Source organism: Jaculus jaculus, chromosome 12, assembly GCF_020740685.1.
Source record: "Jaculus jaculus isolate mJacJac1 chromosome 12, mJacJac1.mat.Y.cur, whole genome shotgun sequence".
In the NCBI taxonomy this organism is placed as follows: Eukaryota; Metazoa; Chordata; class Mammalia; order Rodentia; family Dipodidae; genus Jaculus; species Jaculus jaculus.
The window spans coordinates 65,442,829-65,455,801 of NC_059113.1; the positions used below are offsets into that span (position 1 = coordinate 65,442,829).

Below are 12,973 nucleotides of genomic sequence, written 5' to 3' on the forward strand. Positions count from 1 at the left end.
ATTCTCACATACTGCTATGAGAATCTAAATTTATACAACTTTGAAAAACCAGCTAATGGTATCTAATGAAGCTGAACATATTCATAAGCAGAGTACTAACAATTCCACTCTTCAATGTATACATAATAGAAATGAACACAAAATTATTGTGAATTCATACAATGTTATATTCTAAAACTGAGAATAAACTACCCCAATGTGCATGTAGGAATATTACAAGTAAAATGATAAACTTTATTTAGTGGAGATAAAAAATGATGTATTTTATATTCTAGAGAAGCTAAAAATTGCATGTTTTATGATTGCATTTGGATATCAAATTTTTTAAAAGGAAAAATAAATCTATGATAATAAAAGTCAGATTTGTGATTATGTTGTGGGGTGGGTTTCTGGGAGATGTCATGAAGAAGGTTCCTTGGGTGCTAACAAGTTTGTTTATCCTGACTTGGGTGATAGTTACATCTATCTGTTGTACTTGTAAGACTATATTGTGCTATAACTTATTACCTGTGCTTTTTATATATGTATGCTATCCTTCGGTAAAGATTTGAAAATCACAACAATAAAAAAAATTTCCTTTAGGGAACCTGGAGTGGAAGGGGTTGTTAAGCTGGATCACATGTGTTAGTGTGAAAACATGAGGTCAGAAGAAGGCAGATGAGAGAGCAAGGGGACATATGCAATTACAATTCCAAAGATCCTGGGTTGTGTGTCCATTTTGGTCCTCTGCATTTTCCATAAAATGGTTAGCAGCTATGGAGGGAGAGTTGACTTAGCCTACCAGCTGGTTTGATGCCCTCCTTTCCCCTGATGATGAAGTCAAACATATTTTAAGTCCCCATCATGGAAAATTAATAGTGATGAATGAATAGTGAAGGAAAATTAATAGCTAGAAGTCAGAAACCATATCAACTTCCTTTGATGTTGGCTCCACTTCTCACATCGGGGTGACATTGGGGCAAGTTAATTCTCAGCAACAGGAAAATGTAGTGGCAATGGTCCTTCACTTTGAATCTAAATCTGAGCATTATAGGATTTTTGAGACAGGTACATTCTTTACCAACGTATATGGTGTTGAGAAGTCCTTGAGAACAGATTACGAGTTACCAGTTCCTATGTTGCAAGTGGGGTAGGTGATACATGATGCTTCCCTCAAGAAGTTTCCACAAAGGAATACATAGAAAGTAACACTATATTCAGCCTGATACAAGCTGAACTGAGAGCATAAGTATGGAAACCATTCATTCTATTTATGCAATCGGGAAATGACAAGTGAATTTCAAAGATCCATAGCAATTTTCCATACCAAGAAAAGGCTGCATAAAGCAGAAAAGAGAAAAGTAAAAATGAAGATGCATCTTAGCAGTGGGAACATGAGTGAAAACAGTAAAATCTTAAAGCTAGCTGCATGTGGGAAACAAGATGGTTTAGCAAAATATAAACAAATTTAACATCAAAATGTATAAAACTCAATAAGGAAAGTAACAAGTTATATGGTACATTTGAAAGTTTAAACAGTGCATGCTCAACTATGGCTTGATTGATCCATTTTGGCCTTGTCATCATTATCTATCCATCAACTACAAAAATAACAGTGGGTTATTTCTCTGTGGGTTCAAAATGGCAGCACCAATGGATCATCACTAATCTCTTGTTAACAATATGCTCCAAGATAAGGGAGAACTGTGGTGGGAATGCAAAGAGCCCAGTCCAGATCTTTCATTATTATAAACTGCAGGACTGGCTGTATTTCGAAGCAATGTGTGAGTTACACACAAAGTGGCCAAGTATGCCTTGGCCCCATGCTGTGGTGATTGCAGAAAGGCTCTGAACCCAAGAAAGGAAATGACCTGATCTGTTCCTCATTAAAAGCAGAGGGCCTCCTAAGTCACATGAAAAGCAGCATTCTGTCTGGCATGTCTTAGCCATTGCTAAGTTCCAGGCCCACCAAATGTGAACATCCAGATTTGTGATTTGCACTCACAAGGACCCTGACTCCACCCGGAGCACCAGTCTGGAGCCAGAAAGCAATCTGACACATGATGGTGTGATTTAGTTAGCTTCAATGGAGTACTCCAGATGTGAAACCCAATCTCCCACACTCTCTCACAGCGAATATCCAATGCCAAAGACTTCAGGTAGGGATCTGGGGCTGAGCATGGAGCTGGAGCACAAGCTGAAGATGACAGTCAGGCAAGACAGGAAAATGCAGCAATGATCACCCACCATTCAATGACAGTTTGTATTTCCCTTATAATGTGTCTAGATCTTCTTACACCATGGGAATAAATCAGTAAATAAAACTTGATTCTGGCTTCCTAGTGTTCAACTTCTGTATGGAGTGAGAGCTGCTGTTTGAGTGTGGTACATGCTATAATAATACACATTATAATAGAACACAGCGTTTAATGAATGAAAAGGAGGGATTATGAAAATTTTCCAGTTTGTAGGCTAACAGAAAATTATTCCTACAGGATTTGGTGCTGAAGGTTTAAACCAGAGGTTACCACCAGAGTATATGCAAAGATGCCCAAGTATGAAGTGTGCAGCCCTGTAGCTCTACCTTGGTCCTGCCACGAACCATTTACCAGGGTAAAAGCGCTATCAATGCCATTTTCTGCTACACTACTGAAGGTTAGGACATCTTTATTGTAAAACAATTCCAATGCTTTTAGGGCCAGGACCAATGGGTAAGTTGGAGGAATAAGGTGATAAGCACAGAGAATAAAGCTACAGGTCAGTAACCCAAAGATGCCCTTTATTCTCTCTTGGATGCTGTCACCTTCCAGCCTCCTCTTCATGACAATGGTCCTTCTCCTTTGACACACATTAATAAGAAATAACCAGGGCTGGAGAGAGAGCTTAGCAGTTAAGCGCTTGTCTGTGAAGCCTAAGGACCCCTGTTCGAGGTTCGATTCCCCAGGACCCACGTTAGCCAGATGCACAAGGGGGTGCACACATCTGGAGTTCATTTGCAGTGGCTGGAGGCCCTGGCATGCCCAGTCTCTCTATCTGCCTCTTACTCTCTCTGTCTGTTGCTCTCAAATAAATAAAAATAAAACAAAAAAATTAAAAATAAAAAGAAATAACCATTTGATTGATACAATTTGCTCTCTTTCTACAATTCAAGACATAAAGATTGTGAATTGTTCCCACTCATCAGTTGTAAATTGATATATTTCCAAATGCTGACCACTTGGAGACTAAATGTAAATACTTTATTTGTAAATTTAATTCTATGACTTAATTAAAAATTAACTAAGCTGAGCATAATGGCATACACCTGTAATTCTATCACTTAAGAGACTAAAATAGGAAGATTGCTATGAGTTTGAGGCCAGCCAGGGCTTCATAGGAAGTTCCAGCCCAAATTACATAGAAAGGCCTTATCTCAATAAATAAATAAATAAATTGATTTATTTACCCTGGTCTTAACTTTCTACCAATGGAGAGAGAAGCAGACTAGAGGGGGAGAGATTATACTATTATTGCTAAGGAGAGCCAGTGTCCTCATAAAAGGATTTGAGAGTCAAGAGGTGCTCCCTAATCATGGAAAACATTGACTTTAGCTGACTTTTCCTGCATAGGATTGTTAATTACATAAAAATTTGTATTGATATCAAGATGTTTCAAAGGTGACAAATAAATACCAAAAGGGGACCCAACCATAAAATGACTTTGTATCCATTTTATTAGGCTTTAAAATTGTTATGTGCTAGAAGATACTGACATATTACAAAAGAAATGAACTAATTTGTCTCTGTAATTTAAAGGGGAAAACCCTCAACAGTATTTTCTGGAGCATTTAACACCTGATAGATCCATTATATTCTGCATCAGATATGCAAGTGCAAAACAGAAGAAGGTATCCAATAAACTATTACAGAAAGACCCTCCCACAGGTGCCATGGACCCAGGAGAGTTTCAAATTTACACTCTACCAAGCACATTCTGGAGATGTGAGGGAAAAGGCCTGATTCATTCAAAAGTAAGCCTATGAAAAGTTAGCCCCTTTCACCCTGTTATTTCAGGAAACTATCATGTAAAAGTGTGACTGCAATTCTCCTGGATTTCTCTGAACAGAAGATGATGAAAATAGCCTTTAATTAACAAGCAACAAAGTAGGATAATGGCTTTTCTTAACCTCAAGGCAATTGCCTTGTGCTGGTCTGACATGCATACCTTCAAGGTCCTTCCACAGTGTTCTAGAGCAGTAACTTGTTTATTGCCATCTAACTTTTCCCCCCATATTCCCATAATAAGAATGGGGTCCTGAGTGTGAGGTGTAAGGCCAGCAGAGTCATCTGAAGGTCTTGACCTGGATGAAGTGTGTCCTGGCCTGTAAACATGCCAGAAAGACATTAGCTGAGTATTTACAAAGGAGTCCCTGAGTGGGCCCATTATGCCTGGCCTAATGGAGTTGCATTTCTCTAAGTGCTTTTTAAGCTGTATAGACAGTGCTGCCAATATCCCTGCAGGGTACTCACATGCTTGCCTTAAATAGCCAAGTAGGCCTCCCAGCAGATCTCGGGTTGCTTTGGGATCAACTGAGAAAGGAGGCTCTAGTACTGTTTGTCTCCTCCTACCCCTGCCCATGTATCTGAGCCTCTGGTATCCTTTTGAATTCTCCTTCCTGAACTAGAGAACAGACTAATGTCCCCCTCCTCCAGATGACTTCAATCAGTTGACTCTGCCCACTCCTGCTGCACCAAGCTCACAGGTAATAGTGATGGGCTCCCATCTCCCAACCCAGTGAGTTAAGCTCTAGTACTTCACCATTTTACTTTATTTACGAGAAATAAGGAGATTAAATAATATGGCCAATGTCACAGGGCTGGTGTATCAGTTGCTATCTAATTGCTGAGACCAAACACCTGACCAGAAACAATTTAGGAAAGGAAAAGGTTTATTTCAGCTTATAGTTTCAGCAGGTATAGTGCATGATGACAGGGAAAGTATGGCAGGAGCTGGAAATTGATGTCTTATCACCACATTAGAAGGGAATAGTATAAAGAAAAAGAAACAGCAAGGGGTGGGCTATAACATTCTAAGGCCTACACCCCAGTGACACACTCTTTTGAACAAGTATCCATCTCCTAAAGGTTTCATAACCTTTCCAAATAGCTGTAGATCAAGTGTTCAATATGGGGGCATATTTTACATTTAATCAAGTGCCTTTATCCAGTGAGTCATCTCTTGAGACAAATTTTACATTTAAACTAGCAGAGTTGGTAATGTTTCACAGTTGAAAAGGTAAGCAGGTTGTCCAAGTTTGCAGAGCTAATAAATGTTTGAATATAAACCAGGTCTATCTGGTGCTCAGACTGCACTGTTTCCTCTAAAGCTCAATGACACCTGAGTTTTGTACCTCTTAGATCACCAGAACTCAAGGATCATTAAGACCACATCATCTTCACTTACAAATGAGGTTTTAACTAGCTGACTGTGATGGCATGGAGGTAAAATATCCCCCATAACATAATGTGTGTGAATTAAGCTTTCTACTTAATCTTCAGCTAGTGAAGCTTTGGGAGGTAAATTCTCAGTGGAAGAGATATGTTGCTAGATATGCGCCTTTGGAGTTAATTAATGTAGAATGCTGAGTATTCAGAGCTACCTCTCTCAGACTACTTCTTGCCATGTTTCCCCCACAATGATGAAGCTTTCCCTCAAAACTATAAACCTAAAATAAATCCCTCCCTCTCTTGGGCTGCTTCTACTCAGATAGTTTGCCTTAGCAATGAGAAAGGGACTGCTATAATGACTCAATTTCCAACTCCTATCTCAGACCGCTTCTGTCTACTTCCTTCAACAAACTCTCCCCAATTTCACTTAAGTAAAAAGATCTAAGGAAAAATAAAGATCTAAGGCATTAAGTTCAATTGGTATATGGTATGAATCTAAACCAGCAGCAATCAAACATGATTATAAACAAAAATTATCTTCATCATGTATTTACTTTTTGTTAGCTATTAAAATTTCACAAAATCATTTCTGTTGAACATCATGGGCTACAAAAGGCCCTACACCCATTAATTTCTCTATAAAAAAGTAAGGGTTATCTCATTTCTCTGGTGCTAACTTACTCTTTGTTGGAGAATCTGCTTCTATTTTTCAGATAGATGTAGATCCTAAGGAGAGAGCCACCCCATCATACCTCAAAAGGGCCCTGGCTAAACTAAGAACAATTGGCAAAACAAGCAAGGGTGCTGTTTTCTTGGTGAACTGAGTACCAGCACAAGGGTGAAGGAGATCAAAACAGAGAAAAATCAACTCCTACAAAATCAGAGATCCAGAGACCCCAGAGGCCCCCAATGCCTCATCACTGAAGCAGACCAAAAATGAACCCAACGTGGCTCAGGAAAATTTTGAGGAAGAGGGGGAAGAAAGAATGTTAGAGCCACATGTTGGGTCATGATATGCAGACATTTATCCTACCCATAACTGTGGCCTAATGCCAGAATACATGACTCATATACCTCAACCAGCAGGGGCCAAGGGAAGTGGATAGGTAATGGATAAGCCTAATAATAGTGCCAAATTGACTGTATTGGATGTGTACAAAACTAATTAATAAAAAAATAAATAAAAATTTAAAAAAGGACAGCATTAAAATAAGTTAGCTGAGGATATAAGGTCTTCTTTTTATAAAGGAATTGTATATTAAATAAAAGAACAGTTTAATGGGGGTGAAAAGGCTTAAATGTGGTCAGGGGAAGAGACTGAATAAAGGAAAGGTGAAGGGAAGGCTAATCAAAATCTAAGAGGATATAAAAAAAGTTATATGAAAACCTACTTTTTGGACAATGGAGCACATAGGAGCCGTAGCTGGTTACTAGAAAATTTTCAGTGCCAGGGATGGGATACCTTCCAGTGAGTTGTTGGCCATGGAGGTCCCTGATGCCCCCAAAACATTACAGACTATTGCCAAGGCCCTTGGTTTCCCACCAGGAATAGATGGTAAGACCCTATTGCTGAAGACTTCACATATTTGGGCTGCAAGACCACTCAGGAATCCTGTTGCAGCTGAGCTGAAAATCTCCTCCATGTAGATCAGCTGACAGAAAGCTGGAAAAAGCCATACTGCATACAGTTCAATGGAAGAGAGAGATATCACCATGGCCACTGCAAGCCTAATATTTGGTCAGCCAGGCCAAATGAGCCAACAGGTGCAATAGTGGCATGTCTGCTAGTGGGGGAACCAACTGCCCTCTAATTTGACTGGAGGCCCGCTCCATGGGAGGGAATACATCCCTGATACTGAAAACCTACAACAGGGGTAGTCATGAGCCCAAGGTGTGTAACATCTGCTGCTGTCTGGCTAAATGTATATACTATGCTCACCAAACCGCCCAGTAAGCACTTTAATGTTCATATCCATATATTAATGCTACTCTCACTTTTGGTTAGAGAAGCTTCTCTTTTCAGATGGCAGTGACCTTAGGATGACTCAGAACGCACCATGGTGCTGAGAAGAAGTGACAGGAGTGCTCAGCACTGAAATATCTCTCACACCTTCCAAGGTTCAGTGCCCATTGTGGAAGATGTGGCAGAAAGAATGTAAGGGTCAAAGAAAGAGTAGAACTCCTTACAACATGCTCCTCCAGACACAAAATGGCCTGGATATCCATGATCTCACAGTGCCTGACACTACCTACACAAAACCATCATAATAGGAAGAAAAGATCATGACATCAAAATAAAAGAGAGACTGATTTTAAGCTGGGCCTGGTGGCACACACCTTTAATCCCAGTACTTGGGAGGCCGAGGGCTTACTGAGAGTTCAAGACTACCCCTAGACTACAGAGTGAATTCCAGGTCAGCCTGAGATAGTGTGAGACCCTACCCTGAAAAACCAAAAAAAAAAAAAAAAAAGAAAAAAAATGAGAGACTCATTGAGATGGGGAGGAGGATATGATAGAGAGTGGAGTTTCAAAGGAGAAAGTGGAGGGAGGGAGGGAGGGAATTACCATGGGATATTGTTTACAATCATGAAACTTGTCAATAAAAAGAAAAAATAAATAAAATGGTAGTCCTCAAAAGGTTTAATGCCTGCCACCCAGACCAGGGCAGATGAGGGTCTCTCCATCCTGAGGGAGCCATTTCTGTTCTGTAGTGAACTACTTCCCAAACCTTATAAATCTAAACTCAGCACTTGATAGGGTAATAGCATTTGCCTAGGCAAGACTTAAACAAGCAGTAAGAAACCAAGCACCAAAATGTAATTTGCCTCATGCCTTGTAGCAAAAAAAATAAAAATAAAAAAATAAAAACCACTAATCATCTAGGTACCTTGGGAATCCACAAATGGAAGAACACCTTAGAGCAGTTATAGGTCTATATTTCCCATACACTTTGGAAGTGTGTTCTGGGCACTAACTCATTGACATGTTGTCTACAAACTGTATTCATTCATGCTTCTTTCCATACTGAGCCCTCCAGAAAATATCAAGGCATGGAAGATACTCTTAATGTGTGTGTAAGGCCATTATGAAGATTCTCTTTACTTATTGTAGTGTATTTTAATGACCCCAACCACATCAAACATCTGTTTCCTTGAGCCTCCATGTCACACTGGCCCTGAATAATCTTTACCTGTACAACTTTACCCCAGTCCTTGCCCTTGTTTACATGTGGGCTGGGGTAGTCTTCTGATCACCTACAGAGCACATTCACGGGGTCCAGTTGACATGCACCGGTTCTCGTTCATCAGAAGGCTTTGGCTTGAGAAATAGGAAGAACCTAGGAGGAGTTAACCACATGGAACACGCAAATGAACCAGCATATGAAGGACACCAATGCTGGGAAGAAAAAACTGAAACCAAGTGGCTATTTTGAGTCAGTGATGTTCTCAGGTGAGCTACAACTCACTCTCTCTCTCTCTCTCTCTCTCTCTCTCTCTCTCTCTCTCTCTCTCTCTTGCCTGAACTTGTTGGTAGCTGAAATTTTAAAAAGTCTAGTATAAGTGTGCTTTATTCTTTTACACATTTGTATGTACTTAAAGACAGAGCAGTGCAAAGTACTCCTTTTTGCCTTAGCCTAATACAAAGTACGTTGTAGTCACTCAAACATGCACATCCTCACTGATTTCCCAGGCAGCTCAATGCCATTTCATACTAAATTTAATAAATGGGCATCAATTCATAATGCCTATAGAAAATGTATTTGGTGGCTTTAGCATGTCTTGTGAGGTTCAGGTCAGATGCTGATTCTGAATTTTCCTAAAATTCTTCCTGAAGCTCATCACATTAATTACATTGCCTGGTCATTAAGAGCTCAAAATCCAGATCTAGATGGACTTAAATAAATGATTAGATTTTGGTACTGGGGCTGGAGCTCAGTGCAGAGCATTTGTCTGCTGCACACAAAGCTCTGGATTCTCCTTTAAAAGTTACTCAATATTTTATACTTGAACCCTAAAAGAAACATACACAAGTATTTTCTTTAACATTCTGATCATATGGTCACTTCTTCCCATAGGTGGAATGTTGACATGAATTTCTTTGGGTGGTTTGTTATGGGATATTGCTCAGTAGAATAATACAAATCTTCTAACTTCTAGGACTACTTAACATACATGTTAGCCCATTTCTGTAAATACAAATCAAAAAGACCTGGAGGTGATATACCATATATCACCACTGAGATGAACACATGAGCACCTTGATCAAAAACAAAATCCAAGCTAAGTACAGTGGCACATAACTTTAATCCCAGCACCTGGGAGATAGAGGTAGAAGGATTGTCCTGAGTTTAAGGCCAGCCTAGACTACAGAGTGAGTTCCAGGTCAGCCTGGGCTACAATGAAACCCTGTTTCAAAACAATAACAATAACAAAGTTGAGCAGAGATGTATAGCTGTAAAAGAAAAAACTGCTGAGAATAAGTGATTATTGTGTGCTCAACTTCAACTAGGACATCTAATCATATACCCTCCAAGGCTTAGGGAAGTTCACAGAACTGGGGGCAGGAAGAATGTAAGAACCAGAGAACCAGGGAGGAGGGCTGAAAAACACTTTTTAGCTATGACGTGACCATTACTGTCATGAACGCACATCAGTTGTTGTTTCCTGCACAAGACTGAGCCTGCCAATACCTAGCCATTCAGGAGTGCATGAGATCCTGCACTCCCAGAGCAGCTAATGGTTGATGGGAGAGGTGGAATCAAGTTCATCAGTAGGATAGTCACTGACAAGTTGCCCATTTCATGGTAAATAACCTTCCATCCATCATGCTATCAATCCAAATTTAAATCATTGTTTTGCGGTCTCTTTTAAAGGCATGAAAGTGATATGGGGATTAACCAGAAAGAAGAAGGGAAGGAGATGGTCTAAGATAGGGCAATTTGGGGAGTAAAAACAATAATAAAATAAGTTACACATATGTATATATATGCATGAAAATGCTAAAATGGAATTTTTAAAAAAAAGAATCCATTTTCTGCCAGATGTGGATGTGCACACCTTTGATCCCAGCAATTGGGAGGCAGAGGTAGGAGGATTGCCATGAGTTTAAGGCCACCCTGAGACTCCATAGTAAATTCTGGGTCAGCCTGGGCTACAGCGAGACCCTACCACAAAACAAACAAACAAACAAAAGTCCATTTTCCCATATTTAAAATCGAGTAGGTATGTTGCATTGTACATGAAGTATTTTTCAGCTACTCTGATGTCTCAGACTTTCATTAAGTATACTTGCTTTTGGCGTTTATTGTGCACCATTAACTCCACTGGGAATTATCCTCCACTTGGGTAAACTATATTCCCAAGAGCTGAAGCTGCATCCGTGAACAAGCTAGTTAACATCCCAGAATTCACAGACCTTGCATTCTAACAAGAGTGACTGACAGTATGATTAATGCGATTAGTATTTTTTTCAGATAGTGATGAATGTTATGGGTGAAATACAATAGGGTGGTATGAAAGAACATTCCAGTAGGTGATCAGTTTTGAACTGTGATCTGCTATGGATTCCAACTAAAAAATCTCCACATGTGAGTCTTAGTTCTTCTTTCTCCTATCCTAATGCCAAAGACCTTCATTTAGAGTGAGGCATCCAGGGCAATGTCCACTTCACTGGAAAGCACTTGCTCCCATCCATCCTTTCTACAACTTCCTTTCACTGGGTAAGTACTCTTTCCTACCTTTTGAGGTCTCCTGGTGTCCCTTTCTGGGATATGCTGCATTAAACACTTATTACTCTGATTTTATAAATATCTTTTGCCCAGTGTTTAGCCTTTCCACATTTGGACAGTAGGTTTAATAGCTGGTAGTCAGTGTCAAAAGACCTCAGAGAGACTATGCTGGGCAAAATAACATAAACCAAAGCTTGCCAATGTGCATAACTTTAGTGGCAGTCAGCCATAGATGTGAGGCAAGTGGCTAACTGTTCTGGAAGATATGACTGTATTTCTTCAGACATGACTGACAATCTGGAGTTGCAGTGCCCTCTCATGGATGAGCTACGAAGCATCCTCAAACATAGGACCCAGAGCTGAGAACAGACAGCATAGCACCCTCCTTGGCCATAGATGAGGAACACCATGGTGTGCTGGCCTCTGTCCTCCATCTGTCCCTCACAAAATAAGATCTGCCCCCCACTAGTTCTTTTGCTCCCAAAATCACTGTCTTTAAGGATCATTTCTTCCAATCTTAACATATATCTTCTAGGACAATTCACAGCTTGACATTATGAATCATTTAGAGTTAAAAAGAATTTATGTGGTCTCTCTTAATAGTGAACTTTGACCTAAGACAAAAAGGAAGAATTTAAATGCATTCACTTACTCAGGGTACTAGAAGTGGTTCAGGACAAGAGTCATTCACAAAGACAAACTAAACTTACTAGATCCATGTGTATCCTCTTCATGATCCTCCTAGTACTCAATATGCATATGCTCTTATTATCCTGATGTTCTGTATGTGAGGAAATTAAGATTTAACACCATACAACCTGGCATGTTACCAATATTCAAAATTTTAGTTCCTTCTTTACTCTATTTTGATAGCATGATGGTTGTGATAACAGAAAATATGTAAAAATGGCATGACTCTCTCCATGCCTATGATATGGAATTATAAAATGGAGAGGAAAACAATAGCCCAACACTACTAATTTTGGACTGTGAGCTCAATCTGATACTTTCATTTATTTCCTCTTTAAATTTGTGAATTTAAGAAGTCTTATGCAAATTGGACCCTGTGAAGGAAACCGCATGGGAGATCACCTGCGGGTGGCCCCGCTTTATCTTACATAGTGTATGTGAAGACTTTGGCGTGATAGCAACCTTTGACCCCAAGCCCATCCCTGGGAACTGGAACGGTGCAGGCTGCCATACCAACTTCAGTACGAAGGCCATGCGGGAGGAGAATGGCCTGAAGTACATTGAGGAGGCCATTGAGAAACTCAGCAAATGGCACCAGTACCACATCCGTGCCCACAATACCAAGGGGGGCCTGGACAATGCCCGGCACCTGACTGGCTTCCACGAGACCTCCAACATCAACGACTTTTCCGCCAGTGTTGCCAACCGCAGTGCCAGCATCCGCATTCCCCGGTCTGTTGGCCAGGAGAAGAGGGTTATTTCGAAGACCGGAGCCCTTCTGCCAACTGCAACCCCTTTGCAATGACAGAAGCCATCATCCATACACGTCTTCTCAACGATACTGGCGAGGAGCCCTTCCAGTACAAAAACTAAGGGGACGATGCTTCCAGCGACTGAGTCCTTCCCAGCTCTGCATCCCACTGCAGCTCTCCCTCTCCCAGTTGTCTTAATTATCCTCATTACTCAAAAGTGGAATTTCAAGGTCTTTTTATTCCTCATGCCCAGTGAACCTTGCTTTCCTTGGTCAGGATAGAGGGGTCAAGTGCTTAATCTCCATGTTCCCAGCCCCCGTTTTCTTCCTTTCTAATGTGTGGGTGGGCGCAGGGAAAGGTGGTGACTGCTTCTCTCTGGAGATGTCCTTGTCCGGTA

At 40.4% G+C, this 12,973-nt stretch overlaps 1 pseudogene; it reads left to right on the forward strand.

Annotated features, from left to right (window-relative positions):
- Window positions 1-995: 995 nt before the first annotated feature.
- On the forward strand, window positions 996-12,697 carry LOC123453604 (annotated as a pseudogene).
- The last annotated feature ends 276 nt before the right edge of the window (window positions 12,698-12,973 follow it).